The sequence below is a fragment of the Microcebus murinus genome, chromosome 1 (assembly GCF_040939455.1).
Source record: "Microcebus murinus isolate Inina chromosome 1, M.murinus_Inina_mat1.0, whole genome shotgun sequence".
NCBI lineage: Eukaryota > Metazoa > Chordata > Mammalia > Primates > Cheirogaleidae > Microcebus > Microcebus murinus.
Window position 1 is genome coordinate 7,589,043 of NC_134104.1, and position 17,324 is coordinate 7,606,366.

At 39.0% G+C, this 17,324-nt stretch overlaps 1 pseudogene; it reads left to right on the forward strand.

The window, feature by feature from the left end:
• The first annotated feature begins 3,116 nt into the window (after positions 1–3,116).
• LOC142875445 (uncharacterized) lies at positions 3,117–3,209 on the forward strand (annotated as a pseudogene).
• Positions 3,210–17,324: the final 14,115 nt, after the last annotated feature.

A 17,324-nucleotide genomic window follows, 5' to 3' on the forward strand; every position in this document is an offset into this window, starting at 1 on the left:
AGACAAGACTCTCAGTCCACAGTAGGTCAAATTAATAAAAATGAACAAGGAATGAACAAGGATATAGAAGGCCTAAATAACATAATTATTGAGGTTGGTGACAATGATATATTAATAGATGTTTCTACTCTCAAAATAAGCTTCTTTTAAAGTTCCCACAGAGCACTCACAAAAACTTATAACATTAAGGCCACAAATATAATCTCAATTCTTCCCCCAAATTACCAATAATTTCAAAAAATAGAAATGGAACAACAAACAGTTCCGGGTCACGATACAACACTAGATTTAGTAATATACTAAAAACCAAAACTTCTACCTCCTAGAAGTTGGAAAGTTCTTTCTTAAACAACATTTGGGTTACATAATACATAAAAATCTAAATTATATAATATCTAAAGAAAGAATCACAATTAAAAATAAACTATCAGGACTTCTGAGCTGGGCACAGTGGCTCACAGTTCTTTGGGAGCCTGAGTCAGGAGGATCTCTTGAAGCCAGGAGTTTAAGAGAAGCCTGGGCAACATAGAGACCCCCATCTCTACAAAAAAAAATTTTTTTTAAATGTGATAATATCAATTTATTACTAATTTTGGTCTTCCCATTAGTTTCCTCTATGAAAATGATGAGTTTTTCAGTAGTAGGTACAATAGCTTTAAAATTTTTTTTTGTTTTTAAATTAGCCAGGCATGGAGGCCTGAGCCTGTAGTGCCATGGGGATTGTTTGAGCTCAGGAGTTCCAGGGTGCAGTGAGCTATGATTGCACCACTGCACTCCAGCCTGGGTGGCAGAGTCTGTCTCTAAACAAAGAAACAAACAAACAACTACAACAACAAGAACAATTTTAAATACTTTGACAAAAAATGCAAAAACCAGAATGTAATAGATAATTTTCATGGAAAATGTAAATGACCAAAATTGACCCTTGGTAAACAAAACAGACGTATCACCGAATAAAAAATGCTGTGACCAGGTGGTCTAACAAGGGAATTCCACCAAACTATTAAGGGATGTATAACTCCAATGCTCAATTGTTCTAGATTATAAAGTAAAAGAAAACTCCCCAAGGCTTTTCTGTGAAGTTAGCTTATTGTTAAAAGCCCAAGGATGATAGATAGCACACACACACACACACACACACACACACACACACGCACATACAAACCTACATAGTAATATCATTTAAAACTGATGAGTTAAGAATTCCAAATAAAATATTGGGCAAACATTACATGACTATTATTAATACAACACAACCAAGTGGAATATAGTCAAAGAATTAAAGGGTGTGACAATATTGGAAAATCTATTAAAATAATTCATAATATTAAAATACTAAAAAAATTAATATATTTCTATAGATTCTGAAAAAGCATTTAATAGCCATAATTTTTGATTTTTTAAAAATACTTTTTGGTTTTTGTTTTTTTTTTTAGTTTGTTTTTGAGACAGCGTCTCGCCCTGAAGCCTGGACTACAGTGCAGTGATTTCTTGATATCTCACTGCAGCCTCCAACTCCTGGGTTCAAGTGATCCTCCTGCCTCAGCCTCCTGAGTAGCTGGGACTATAGGCATGCGCCACCACACCCAGCTAGCTTTTTAAATCGATGTAGAGATGGGGTCTCGTGCCATCATGGTATTCTTAAATACCCTCAGTAAAAACTATTGATGAGTACTTTACAACATGATACAATAAAATCTCAATTAAATGCAGCATCATGCTTGATATTGAATGCTTGAAACGTTGTCATTTAAGTCATGAACAAGATAAAGATGTCATGTCTCATAACTCTTATTTGAGAGTTTATGAGGGTGTTGGTTTATGCAATTTTTATATGTAGATGATATTATTATTTACATAGAAATCTCCAGAGAATCAATGAAAAAATAGTACAAAGAATAAGGAATTCTGTGGAGTGGCTGGGTGAAAATTAATACAAAAAGTTAGTAGTTTTCCTCCATTCAAAAAGCTAACTTGCTAAAAGAAAATGTCTGTCTCAAGTACAAGTAGTGATAAAATTTGACCCACTATAAAAAGATGTGTAAGACCTATGTAAATAAATTGTTTAAATGCTATTAGAAAGTTTATAATTTGTTTGGAGATAGGTAGGTTTAATAGCATAAAGATATACATCCTCCCCTAAGTCACCATGCCTGGCTAATTTTTTATATATATGTTAGTTGGCCAATTAATTTCTTTCTATTTATAGTAGAGACAGGGTCTTGCTCTTGCTCAGGCTGGTTTTGAACTCCTGACTTCAAGCAATCCACCCGCCTCGGCCTCCCAGAGTGCTAGGATTATAGGTGTGAGCCACCATGCCTGGCGGGAGGATAGCTCAGGGTCAGGAGTTTGAAACTAGCCTGAGCAAGACCGAGATCCCGTCTCTACTAAAAATAAAAACAAATTAATTGGCCAACTAAAAATATGTGCCAAATAGAGAAAAAATAAATAAATAAAAATATGTGGAAAAAATTAGCCGGGCATGGTGGCACATGCCTGTAGTCCCAGCTACTCAGGAGGCTGAGGCAGGAGGATCACTTGAGCCCAGGAGTTAGAAGTTCCTGTGAGCTCACACCATGGCACTCTAGCCAGGGCAACAGAGTGAGACTGTCTAAAAAAAAAAAAAGTAATCTTATAAGTGTTAGGAAAAATATGGAAGAACTTTTAAATAAGTTTTGAGTACAGAAGATATTCCTAAATATGACCACAAAAACCTGAAGTCATACAAGAAAAGATTGACAAAGTGTACTACATAAAATTTGAAACTGTCTATAAGGTCCAAAACACCACAAATATAGTCACACGTGCAAAATTTTATATACAATTATATTCATTGCAGCACTGTTTATAGCAGCAGAAGATTGGAAAGTATTTAAATAAGATTCCAATTAAATTTTGGCACACCTATGAAATACAATGCCACACATTAATAACAATAAAGCAGGCTCACATACACTGATAACACCAGTATGGGGAGGTTTCCAAGCTTTATTCAATAAAAAGAAATTAAAGAAAAATCTGTAGAACATGCTACATTTGCATGAAAAAATGAAAGGACATACATGTTAATGCCTTTATTTCCATAGGTGGTCTCCGGAAGGCTGCGTAAGAAACCAGCAAGAGTGACCCATGCCAAAGCAAACTGGCTCCGAACCATTGCCTGGCCTCTGTACCCGTAGGCAGCTGTCACTGAAGAGGGTCACACAGTGGAAGCAAAAAAGTTTTGGTGAGTATGGAAGATAGATGGTCTATAGATCTCATCCTAACTATTAATCGATTAGGTAACACTATGAGAGTCAAAATGTATGGCTCCCCTTCTCTTCTACATTGCTTATGTTCGGCCAGGGGAACTGACACCTCTGGTACTCTGAGCACTGCAGACCAGTCACCCAAAATTCAAGTTCTCGTCGTATTGGTTGACTTCCACTAAGTTATGCTGTAGTAAGAAGTCACCCCCAAAGCTCAGTGGCTTCCCGCAATTAAGACTTCTCTCCCCCCTCATAATACATGTCCCTCCCGGGCCAGCTAAGGCCCTGGACCATGGGTTCTTTATTCCAGAACCTAGCCAGAGAGGGGAGTCTCTATCTGCGACAATCTCCAGGTAGAGGGAAAAGACCATGTGCTAGCTCCTAAGACGTCTGCTTGTATGCAACACACATTCCTGTGGCTGAAGCGAGTCAGATGGCAAAGTCTGACATCAAAGGGGAGGACAATCCTGCTGTAGGGAGTGACCTTGTGGGGATGTCCCCCACAAGAGAGGCAATGACTATATTGAAGATAATTCGACCTATCTTCGGCAGCACGATCCCCACTACCACTCATGGCAACTGCTGGAGCGTGGGTCACGTGGGAGTTTGCCTCTTGGCCCATCCTAAAGTCTGTGGGACTGGGACTGCTTCATTCATGCTGACATCTCCTACATCCACAAGAATAGATAATTTGATAATAAAATGTGGATACAACATGTACAAACATTAACTCATTTTCTTAGCATTCTCCTTTTCACATGTACAAACATTAACTCATTTTCTTAGCATTCTCCTTTTCGTGCTGGTGTACAAATCTTGGGTAAGCGGACATTTGAGGAGGCCAACCTGTATTCAAATCCACAACCAACACCAGCCACTGGTCTTTACAGAAGGAGAAATAGCACATTTGAACTGGCATAGCTCCAGCTGCTTGTGTTACCTGGGGAATAAATGAGCTGAATGAATTGAAGTGAATGAGCCAAGGAGTCAAGAAGTCAAGAAGGCAAGGAGAAGGAATCTCTGGCCAAACTGCAGAGAGATTCTTAAGGCATGTAGAAACATCTATCCCACCTGCCCAGAGTGAGATTTCCAAGCTTCAGAAACAATAAACTCAGGGTCACCATATCGTTTGAGACCAGTCGACTGCTACTTGCCTTGGAGAACTGTGGATAAATCTCCTTAACTTTGTGCTCCTGGTTTCTTTTGCAAGAAACCAGGGCTGATATTGATCATAGAAGGCATGTTTCCTTCTAACTCCCAGGTCCACACCATATACCTTGGATTTTCTTCTTTTTTTTCTTTAATAGTATCACTTCTTATTTTTATTTTTTTTTATTTCAGCATATTATGGGGGTACAAATGTTAAGGTTATGTATATTGCCCTTGCCCCTCCTTACCTTGGATTTTTTGATTGAGACTTATATTGTTTAAAAGATAGAAAGAAACAACTTCGAGAGATATTCAGAGATCCTCAGGGGCTAGATTTTTCATAGATAGAGCAGAATGTAGTTGGCCTTTTATCCAGTCATACCTTCTTTCTTTTCATAAACCTCAGAAAGAAAGAGAGAGAGAAATGCTGGTACAGAATCAAATGTAGTCTAATACAGGAGTTGAGAAAATTTATCTGTAAAGTACCAGGTAGTAAACATTTTAGGCCTTGAGGGCCATACAGTCTTTGTTCCAAGCAGTCAACTCTGCCATTAGCGTATGGAAACTGTTGCAAACAAAATGTGGACATATAGACGTGGCTGCATCCCCCCCAAAAAACTTTGTTTACAGAGAGAGAGAGCAGGCCGGATGTAGCTCGTGTGTCAGTTTCTCAATCCTTGGTGTAGGAGAATGTATGGAGGGCTGGCAGTGGCAGTAAGATAACCTTTGGATAACAAATTTTTAGCCATTTTGTAAGTCTTGGATAGGCAATGAGTGCATGAAGGAGACTCTTTACTCAAGTGAGGGTGGTGAGTCTGCCTCGGTGTTGGGGCCACTTCAGGAACGCAGTCCAGTGGGTGTTGTTGGGGGGTGGAGGGATACCTTTCTCCACTTCTGCTTTCCTCAATGAGATATTTTTTCTTCTACTACAAGGGGAGTTGAACCATAAATTTGATTGATAACTTTAAGGAGATAACTGAGCATGCTCAGCTTAGCTCTGCCTTGCCTCTTCTTGGGAGGAAGTTGCTTACAAGGACCAAACCTCCTCTGCAGTGTCCTCGTGCTACATGGTACTCACATATAAGGAGACTTGATCCCATCCAGGACTACCTGGTTCTAGATAGAAAGTCTGCCTAGGCCAAGCACAGTGGTTTATTCCTGTAATTTTAGCAGTTGAGAGGCTGAGGCAGGAGGATCTCTTGAGGCCTGGAGTTCAAGACCAGCCTGAGCAACATAGCAAGACCTCATCTCTACAAAAAATGTAAAAAATTTGGCTGGCTGTGATGGCAGTTGCCTGTAGTCCCAGATACTCAGGAGGCTGAGGCAGGAGGATCACTTGAACACAGGGGTTTAAGGTTGTAGTGAACTACTATGACACCACTGTACTCCATCCCAGGCAACAGAGTGAGACCCTGACTCAAAAAATAAAATAGAGAGGTCAGGCACGGTGGCTCATACTTATAATCCTAGCACTCTGGGAGGCTGAGGTGGGAGGATTGCTTGAGCTGAGGAGTTCAAGACCAGCCTGACCAAGAGCAAGACCCTGTCTCTACTAAATAGAAAAGTTAGCCGGGTGTTGTGGTACATGCCTATAGTCCCAACTAGTTGAGAAGCTGAGGCAGGAGGATCATTGGAGCCCAGGAGTTTGAGGTTACAGTGAGCTATGATGACACCACTACAATCTACCAAGGGGGACAGAGTGAGACACTGTCTCAGAAAAGAAAAAAGAAAATAAAGAAAAGGGGAAAAAAGAAAGTCTGCCTAATCTGAGATTTAATATAAACAAGCTAACTTGTTGAAAAAGCTTAAAGCCTTGTTCTCTAGCAAGACTTGTGTCACTAATAAAGATAGTATTCTGGACTCCATCATTTCTCTTCAAAGTGTTCTTAAGTAGGGTAGGGAAGAAGAGGCATTCATTGAGTGTCAACTCAGAGTCCCCAGCACATAAAACAAAGTTTTTAATTGAATGCTTTTGAGAGGGAACAATGAAATACTGTAAGTCAGGTTGAAAACTTCCCAAGATTTAGAGATGAATCAGAGGTGAATTGAGTCTTACTGAAACTGTGACCCACCCTTGATCCACCTCAATCTCTAACTGGATTGAAGTGATTAAGCTGTTCACTATATATACACTTCATGTAGGAAAAATGAAGCCCTCTCTGGTGGAAAATAATATTATCTGGAAATTAATATTATCTACAGTTCTTTTATATACAACATCTGGTATATAATAAAAAGTAAATAAATTTTCAAAGGGATAAGATCATATAATCAATAATAAATAAAAATATAAATACACTATAGAAGCAGACCAACAGAGAATCCAGATATTGGAATTAGCAAAGACTTTCAAATAACTATAATCTATGCAAAGGTAAATGGAAAAAAGATGATGGATAAAATGGATGCAAAAAAGAGAATTTTAATATAGAATTGTTAAAAAATATATATATAGAATTGTTTTTATAGATGGAAATCTATAAAAAGAACATGCATATTCTTGGACTGAAAAATACAATGACTGCAGTTAAGAATTTATTGGAAGAATTTAACAGAAGACTGGACATGCAAAAGATAGAAATAATAAATGTGAGAAAAGGTCAGTAGAAAAATATTGAAACTGAAACTCAATGAGAAAAAAATAATAGAACTTGCCATAACAGACTTGTGGGACATAGCCAAAGGTTTTGCACATGTAAAATTGGAGTCCCATGTGGAAAGGAGAAAGAGAATGAACCCATATTTGAAGAGATGATGTTTGAGAATAAAAGACATTAAATAAAGATTCAGGAAGCTTGGCAAACCCTAAGCAGAAGAAATACAAAGAAGTTCACATTCACTAACGTTATATCCAGACTACTGAAAATCAAAGAAAAACAGAAAATCTTGAAAGCTCTTAGAATAAAAAATAACATGGCACAGCTTAGACTTACAGCTGATTTTTCACCAAAACTATGGAAGCCATAAAGTAATGGAAGACCATCTTTATGGTACTAAAAGAAAAAACCTGACAATATAGAATTCTATAAACAGTGAAAATATCCTTCAGAAAAGAAAGCAAAATGAAATAATTCCAACATAAACAAAAACTAGGAGAATTTGTTGCCATCAGACATGTACTCAATGGAACACCATAGGAACTTCTTGAAATTGAAGTAACATGATCATTGAAAGAAGTATATAACCACCACAAACATCAGACAGCACCAAAAAGGGTCATAATGGGAAAATACAGAGGATCATTGACTGTATAAATCAGCAATAATAGTATTGCCTTCTGAGTTCCACAACATATACAGGAGTATAATGCATAACAAGAGTGGCACAAAGTGATGAAAAGAGTTCAGTTGGCTTAGGTTCTTATATTGTTTGTAAGTGGTAAAAGTACTAATTCAAAGCAGACCATAATAAGTCAAGAATGTATATTGAGATCTCTCTCACACACAAAAAAATATAAGAATAGTATAATTAAAAGTTAATAAAGGCCAAGCATGGTGGCTCATGCCATTAGTCAAAGACCAAATCTGCAAGTGCCAGATACAGGCCAAGAGGGTGGTTCCTAGGGGTGGAGAAGCCAGGGGACCAATCAGGGGAAGGAAATACAGAAAAATGCAGAACATCTGACAATCATGTATATCAATCACCTGGTAACATCCCACGCTGCCCTGTAAGCCCTCTGCGGACCAGGCCAATAAAAGAGAACCAACTGAGAGTCCTTAATGTCTTTCTCCACTCATGGAGACTGATTTGTTTCTCTCCCTGGAAGGTATTTTCATTTTATATAGCCTCCTTCTTTTCTGTAATAAATCTGTTTGTGTGGAATTGCTTCCTGTTTGTGATCACTCCATCGCACCGGCCTACTTGTGATTCTTCCAAGCAAGGAGCCAAAGAACCAGGACAACTGTCCACCAAGAGGCTGGACCTGGCAATACCTGTAATCCCAGTGCTTTGGGATGCTAAGGTGGAGGATCACTTGAGGCTAGGAGTTCAAGACCAGCCTTGGCAACATAGCAAGATCCTATTTCTACAAAAAATTTAAAAATTAGCTGGGTATGGTGGCATGTGATTGTATTCCCAACTACTTAGGAGGCTGAGGTAGGGGGAGGATCACTTGAGCCCGGGAGTTCAAGTCTGCAATGAGCTATGATTTTGCCACTGCACTCCAGCCTAGGCAGAGAGTGAGATCTTGTCTCTAAAAAAGAAAAAATTAATAAAGGGGGAATGGAATAATATAATAGAGATAACAATAGTTTTTATTTCATGGGGAGAACTGGCTGGGAAGAGGCAGAGGCAGTCTGATGGCATGCTGTAAATTTTTTATATTTTGATCTGACTGGTAGTTATGTAGATGCTTTTAAATTATGTATATGTGCACATATGTTATATGTAGCTTATTGTAAATACATATAACATATAAAGATGAATCATATATAAACAATATAAATCATATATAAACAATATTACTATAAATCATATTGTTATATCATTTATTTTCTTATAATATACAATTTGTTATGTCTAATGAAATAATAGATATAGTGATATAAAATTTAAAATTAAAAAAATATATGAACATATATAATAATATTCAACAGGTAAATATAATAAGATATAATGAAGATAATATTTATATATATATAAATTCTTTGAGAAGTACTCTTAAAGTTGTACTTAATTATATATAAATTGGCCAGGTGCAGTGGCTCATATCTGCAATCCCATTACTTTGGGAAGCCAAGGCAAAAGAATTGCTTGAAGTCAGGCATTCAAAAGTAGTTTGGGCAACATAGTGAGACCATGTCCTTATCAAAAAAAATAATTAGCTGGGTGTGGTGGCATGCACCTGTAGTCCCAGCTACTCAGGTGGCTGAGGCAAGAGGATTGCTTAACCCAGGAGTTCAAGTGCGCTATGATCAGGCCACAGCACTCCTGCCTGGGCAATACAGTGAGACTCTGTCTCAAAAAAAATTATATATAAATTAAACCTCAATAAAATGTAAAAAACAACCATGAGACAAATGAGAGAAATATTGTATCCATGGAACAAGAATAGGATACTTAAAAATGGAGATTTGAGATTGGAGAGGAAAGAGCTATTAAAAACTAAAAATATTATAAATATAAACATAAATACATATGATAGCAGAAATGGAAAAAATAGTAAAGGGCTGAAAGATTACATTTAATATATCTCTGTGCATGTAAAGAAAAACTATGTGACCGTCCCAAGAAAAAAAGTAACAAACTTAGAAGTTCGATGTGGAAACTCTATATCCGGCTTCCAGGTATTGGGTGCCAGAAAGATGGATGTGGGAAACTAGAAAGGAGAAAATTATTGAATAAATAGTTTAATACATTTTTCCAGAATTGAAGAGTATGTGCTTCCAAATGAAAAATTTCACTAAGCATCCAGCACACTGAATGAAAAAGACCAACATCAAAGAACATCGTGGTGTAATTTCAGGACATCAGATAGAAGAAAATATCCCAAGAATTTTTAGAGAGAAAAAGTAGGTCACATGCAAAGTGTCAGGAATTGGAATGGAATTCAACTTCTCAACACAACACTGATAGCTATAGGATAAAGAGGCAAAGAAGCATGGGATGGCAGGGCCAGGGGACCCAAGGCAAGAGAGATGCACAGGGAATTCCCAGGGTGGGGCTGAAGGAAAGCCCCAGTCAATAATGGCAGCAAACTTGGTGAGTTCTCCCTCCAGCCCAAAGAAGGGGGTTGGAGAGCTCGAGATCCTCACATAAACACATGCAAAATGGAATTTATAGAAATTGGGGTGGGGGAAGGGAATGACATTGAGTGGGGTTTAAGCAAGCTATTATTATATCTTTAGATGAGGAAGCACTTCACAATACCTGGTAAAAGCAATGTAACTGAAGGCAGAAAGCAAATATGAACTTCAATAAAAAATGGCAGGTTTTACAATAAAGGAACTGTAATCATTACATGCTCTTTTGTTAATCCGTATATGGTTCCATGTAGTTTAGTTATAAAAATGAAAATGTTGACTATGTCTCTCAACACAAAATTTGATAATATAAACCCAAGGGGAAGTAGTGAAAGGAAATGGGATGTGAAAAGAATTAAAATCATCACCTATTATCATAAAAAAATACTGGATAGATCTACAATTATAGACTCAAGAAATAGCAGGGGCTGCATTTACTTTCAAATGTGGAGGTAAGTACTAGAGCAAGCAACCAGATGCATTGAAAGCAGGTATCCTGGGGAAGAAAAGAGATGGGAGCAGGAGACCACAGTTTTTGTAAAGAGCCTTCTTGGATTAGACTTTTCCCCCCTATTATCTTGAAAATTTTTAAATCTATATAAAAGTTAAAGAATAGTTTAATGAACACCCACATACCCCTAACCCGGATTCTTCGTGAACTTTATCTCTCCTTCTTGTTTTTCTGAACCATTTGCAGTGATTTGAACACATCACAACACTTCATTCATAAATACTCCCGCTGGTGTCTCTGGAGAACAAAGACATTCTCCTCCATACCCGGAGACTCATCATCACATCTAAGGAAACTCACAATAATCTCCTATGATCATTTCATAATCCACAGTTGCATTTCCTTAGTGGTCTCCCAGATATCTTTTACATACTTTTTATCATCTGGGATTTTATCATCAAGTTTCACACTTTTTGGTTGTTTTGTCTCTTCGGACTTTTAAAATATAGAACAGGCCAGGCGCGGTGGCTCACACCTGTAATCCTAGCACTCTGGGAGGCTGAGGTGGGAGCATCACTTGAGGCCAGGAGTTTGAGGCCAGCTTGATCAAGAGCAAGACCCCATCTCTACTGAAAAAATAGAAAAAAATTTAGCCAGGCAACTAAAAATAGAAAAAATTAGCTGGGTGTGGTGGCACACATCTGTAGTCCCAGTTATGTGGGAGGCTGAGGCAGGAGGATCGCTTGAACCCCGGAGTTTGAGGTTGCAGTGAGCCAGGCTGACGCCATGGCCCTCTACCCCTGGCAAAAGAGCAAGACTCTCTCTCAAAATAAATAAATAAAATAATAAAGAAATAAATGAAATTAAACATAAAACAGTCTCTGCCCCATCAGGCCTTTCTTTGTTTTTCATGACATTGAGTTTTTTGAGGACAGGAACCTGGTTTTCTTGTAGAGCAGCTCACATGCTAGATGTTTCTTCATGATTAGGTTCAGGTTCCTATTGGAATTGTGCCTATGTGCCTATATTACTTTAATAGACAAAACTGAATGAATAAAAGAAGATGGCATTTGTCTACACTTATTAAAAAGAAGACGCCTTCTCTCTCAGGTTGCCTGTGGCCGGAGTTGGATGCCTCCCTGTGTTAATTGTGTTGGCTTGCGCTTCCTAACTCCCTCCCGGCCACAAGTCACTCCAGGAAGCAGGTTAAACACCTTTTCTCAGAGAGGCATAGGTTTTCACAGCTTTTCATTTTAAATTTGTTCCCAGTGGGGACTTTTCCCCTTGTCCACCCAAATCCTGTTACTGAAAATTCCTGTGTCCGTTATATCAACCACAAATCCCGGGGTAGCTGAACAGGTTTGATTCTCCGGCCCGATAGGCAAGATCCAAGGACAGAGAACTACACAGACTTGGGTTCTGTGCCTGGGCCTGTCATTGATTCTTCGGGTGACCTTGAGCTAGCTGTCAACCTTTCCCGGCTCCAGCGGTCTTATCTGTGAAAAGAAGGGGCTAGAGCACGTTGATAATGAAAGAGACCTTTCACACCGTCATTCTGAAGTGAGCAGAAAAGACAGTTAGAGGTTTAAGGGCACAGAGCCACGTGTACCCTCAGCAGATGTCCCTCTGTGCCTTCCTACCAGCCAGACACAGCCAGCCTCTGCACGACACAAGTCAAGCTTTGGCTGTGAAGGGGACACGAAGAGGTAGGTTGGGGGTCTGTGCAAAGGGGAAATTAGAGACAATGGCGGGGACAGTGGCGCTGGGGTTGGTGACAGAAACTCTACCTGCCGCAGCACCGCACGCCACAGTAAGCTGTGCGGCGTGCAAACCCCCTGAGAAACAAGTCTAACGTGCAAAAGCAAAGGAAACCTCAAAGTGTTCCCATCATCAGGTAGTACTCAATGATGTTTCATAGATTTAATTGAAACTCCAGCTCAAAACTGTTGGTGACAGCAGGCTACCTTGATTGCTGGTGTTATTTCCTTAAAATTACAGCAAACACTTTGTCAATTCTCTCTCAAAATCTGATAGACAGAAGGGAGAAAAGATACAAAGAGTCCTGGTATAGGCAGCAGGTGGCCTATGTCTTACAACCCGAGATGCAGTTAAGTGGCTCTTCAACTTGGGGCAGATCCCATGGACCCTCCAGGCCTCTATTTTCTCATTTATGGAAATGGTGGGGGTGGGGAGCGGTAGACTGAGTTATGTCTAAAGTTCTTTACTGCTCAAAAATCTCAATGAGCCAGTTCCTAAAACTTGGGGGGAATCAAGAGATGATATTTTTTGTGTCATTTATACTATCAGCGTATCAACTAACTTGGCAGATACCTACTTAATGGTGTTTCCCCATCTTCCTTTACCTACAGGATCTACTTTCTAACTGCTTTCCCTCTTTTAAAAACGAGTATTAAGAAAACATCCGGTTTTTTCTTTCTTGGCTTACAGCCACGGCTTCTTGTCCCAGAGTTTTCAGAGCCTGTGAATAATTATCCAGCTTAATTTATGGTTGCCCTGAAGGCAATAACAGAAATTGCTCATCATTCAGTTTTGCTTGTACTTCCCCTTGCAAAGACCTCCCCCTCTAAAACATTCTCGAATGGTAACATTACCAACAACTGCTTTACATTTGCACAGAAATTTCCACTAGAGTGTCTTTCAAGTTTCTTACACCAGTGATCAAAACAGGTTTTAGTAAAGAATAAGGAAAAGTAAATACCCTCAGTAATTTGGAGGCCCCTTTAAAACCATTTTCTCGGCCGGGCGCGGTGGCTCACGCCTGTAATCCTAGCTCTTGGGAGGCCGAGGCGGGCGGATTGCTCAAGGTCAGGAGTTCAAAACCAGCCTGAGCAAGAGCGAGACCCCGTCTCTACTATAAATAGAAAGAAACTAATTGGCCAACTGATATATATATATAAAAAATTAGCCGGGCATGGTGGTTCATGCCTGTAGTCCCAGCTACTCGGGAGGCTGAGGCAGAAGGATTGCTTGAGCCCAGGAGTTTGAGGTTGCTGTGAGCTAGGCTGATGCCATGGCACTCACTCTAGCCTGGACAACAAAGCGAGACTCTGTCTCAAAAAAAAAAAAACAAAAAAAAACAAAAAAAAACCATTTTCTCATTCATTCCTAGATCCTAAAATCTTTGCCAAATCCTCAGAGCCCTTAGAGTTTGGAAATATAGAAGAGGAAGGAACACAGAGATGTGCAGCATCTTTGCAGACTGAGTCAGGTAATCATTGGCCCCAGCTCAGATCTTCTTGGGTTGGGAGTGGAGGAGATGGGGGAGAAAGACAAAGAGAGACAGACATACAGACGGACAGAGACAGAGAGATATCATGTCATCACCTCTAGATTTTTTTTTTTTTTTGAAACAGAGTCTCACTCTGTTACCCTGGCTAGAGTGCCATGGCATCAGCCTAGCTCACAACAACCTCCAATTCCTGGGCTCAAGCAATCCTTCTGCCTCAGCCTCCCAAGTAGCTGGGACTACAGGCATGCACCACCATGCCCAGCTAATTTTTCCTATATATTTTTAGTTGTCTGGTTAATTTCTTTCTATTTTTTAGTAGAGATGGAGTCTCGCTCTTGCTCAGGCTGGTCTTGAACTCCTAACCTTGAGCAATCCTCCCACTTCGGCCTCTCAGAGTGCTAGGATTACAGGCGTGAGCCACCGCGCCCCAGCCACCTCTAGATTTTAAAAGTCTTAAGCAATAATATCAATAAAAATGATTGGGACCTTTTTTGGATCCTGATTCAAACAACTTGTTTTAAAAATCACCAGGCAACCAGGGACATGAAATTTGGTGGTATTGTTATTGTAAGGTGCCATAATAGTATTAAGGTTCTTGTTTTTTGAGTAGTTTTTATCTTTTAGGAATTCTAGCTGAAATGATGTGATATCTGGCATTTGCTTCAAATAATCTGAGCTGGGGAGGGGATAGGATTATAGACAGAATAAGAGCGGCCAAAAAGCTAATGTGTTGAAGCTGAGAGATGAGTACATGAAGTTCATAATAAAATTCTAACTCGATATCTGTTTGAAATTTTCCATAACAATTTTTAAAATGACAACCAGGAAAACAAATCTTGTCACGACCGGAAGGAAAAACCAGATTTTGTGTGTGCTCCATTTCACATCAGGCAACTCCTCAGGTATTTTGGGTAGAAATACACTCTTGTATTTGAAGGTACATTAAAAAAATGGAAATGGGAGAAGGGAGAAGAAGCCTGATATTTTATTTTCCCAAATAATGCTAACATTGCCACACATTCGAACAACGTTTTGCAGTTTCAAAGTACTTTTATATCTCAGTGGCTCTTGGAAAATCCTGGTTTGTACATTTGTCATCACATACGACACCTGATAAAATGTCTTCATTATGTTGTTTTTGCATTTTTTAAAAAAAAACTACATCGAGCCTCTGAAAATATTTTTATTTCTTTATTAGTCTCTTAGTTTATGCTTAAGGATTTATCTCCTGTGCTAAGCTGTGCATGGAAAAACTCAGCCCGAATGTCTACTTATAATATCAGCATTCTTAAACGTTCCCCTGTCATGATTTGAAACAATTTTATTTTCCCTTTTAGTTTCTGTTTGAGGGAATTGCAGGGGTGGGGGGACCCCTTTCTTAGTTCCTTTGAGTCCACCCAGCTGTTGCAGTTTGTGTTTGGGTGCTTCCCACCCTCCAGCCAGTGCAGTGCTCACAGAAGCGTCCTGTTCTTCTTAATACTTTATCAGCATTTCCTTTATTAGCCACATTATTCTTTATCTCTTTCCTGTGAAAGCTTCTAAAGTACAAATTGATGTACAAATAACATGTCTTTTGTTATTTAAATATTGCCATCAAAGTTTGCAAGTACATTATAAGAAGATTTAAACATAATATCCTACCTTAATGATCACAAACTCACAAATTTTTGAAAATCTGATTTCTTTCTCTCTCTCTCTTTTTTTTTTTTTTTTTTTTTTTTTTTTTGTATCTCACATTCCAGGATTCTACCCTCTGAGCACAGGAAACTACCAGAGGCCCTGGTATTAAAAATTCCAAACTGGTCACAAACCTTTAACAAGGTCAAGAGCAGTAAATGCCTTATCTTTATAAGGGTAATACATTCTTAAGTTGATGGAAGGACCTGGATGTGTTTTGCCAGGTTTAATGTTTATAGGGTCACAAGATGGCCATGCAAGGGTGCAGTGGGTGACACACCAAGACCGTCCTACACGGGCCTCTAAGCACAGCAGGGCTAGTGGAGAAGGGACTTGCCCCTGGGTGAAGGCTTCCCTGGGCTCTGACAGGGGTTACTGTATGACTCTGCAGATATTAAATATAGCTACGTGAATCACACTACAAAATTCCAGTCCTGAAATCTGGTGTCAGGCATAACAATTTGTTCTGTCGCCCTTGCTCATGAATAACAAAGACTCAGTTGAAGAAATTTCAAGACTGTATAAAGCAGACTCTGATGCTTTTTTCCCCTCCCTCTGGAAGATACATTCTGTATTTGACGTGACATATGCTTCGCAAGTGTTATTCTGTGCTTATTAATCTTTGAACTAAATTGTCAGTCCTCGCAACCAGAAAGACATTTCCCCAGAACCCTCCTGACTCATGCTAAGGGTACATAGCAGCTGATAAACTCCAGTGACCTCCCAGGGGACAGATGGGCTGCGGTGATTTGTCACACCCACAGGCTTTCTGGACCACTGGTGATGGCACAACCCAGGTTCAACTGGCTGGCAAAAATGCTCAGGCCTTTTCCATATTTACCAAGTTGAAAATAGTGGTGACATCACCTGTTCTTCTGTCCTATCAAATCTCTTACCTCATTATAACCTGCTTTGCCACTGTTCTTCCTTCCTTGGGCACGTTTGTACCTATTTTTCTTTATGATTGCAAAATAACATGTGTTCGTTGTAATAGTAACATCTAAGATTGCATATACAGTACCAAGCACTCTGCTGCAAGCTTTAACGTGTGGACTTACTTAATCCAGGATAGGTACTATGATCTCTACTTTGCTGTTAAGAAAAGCATGGCTGATAAGGACTTAGAAAGTGTCACTCATCCATGCTTTCTGAAAAAAATTCCTCCAGGAAAAACAAGGAAATAAAGAAAGAGAATGAAATTCAAAACATGAAAAAGTGGTAAGGAAAATAAGCTAGTAAAATCTATACTGAAATGTTAAGCTTAAATGAAATCTTACTCTTAAATCGTAAGATATTTAAGAAATTATTTTTTTTTTAAAAAAGAGAGAGAGATGTAGAAAGTTTATTGATAAACTGGAACTGAAATTTCAGATTCTTCCTACAAAACATGAGACACTTAAGATCTCATTTGACTCCAGATGGAAAAGTTAAAGATACTAATTCATTCTAAATGCTTGTGGAGAAGGATGTTTTAAAAGTTTTATTAAATTAAGAGTCATGTATTATAAAACTGTCAAAGTCATCAAAAACAAGGGAAGACTAAGAAACTGTCATAGCCAAGAAGAGCCTAAGGAGACATGACAACTAATGTAATGTAATGGTCTCGGACTCCCGAGACCATTTTTTGTAGAGAAGGGGTCTTGCTATGCTGGCCAGCATAGTCTCAGACTCCTAGCCTTAAATGACCTTTCCACCTCAGCCTCCCAGAGTGTTGGGATTACAGGCATGAGCTACTGCACTTGGCTGGCCTAGAACAGATAGAAGATATTTGACAAAAACCAGGGAAATGTGAATGAAGTATGGACTTC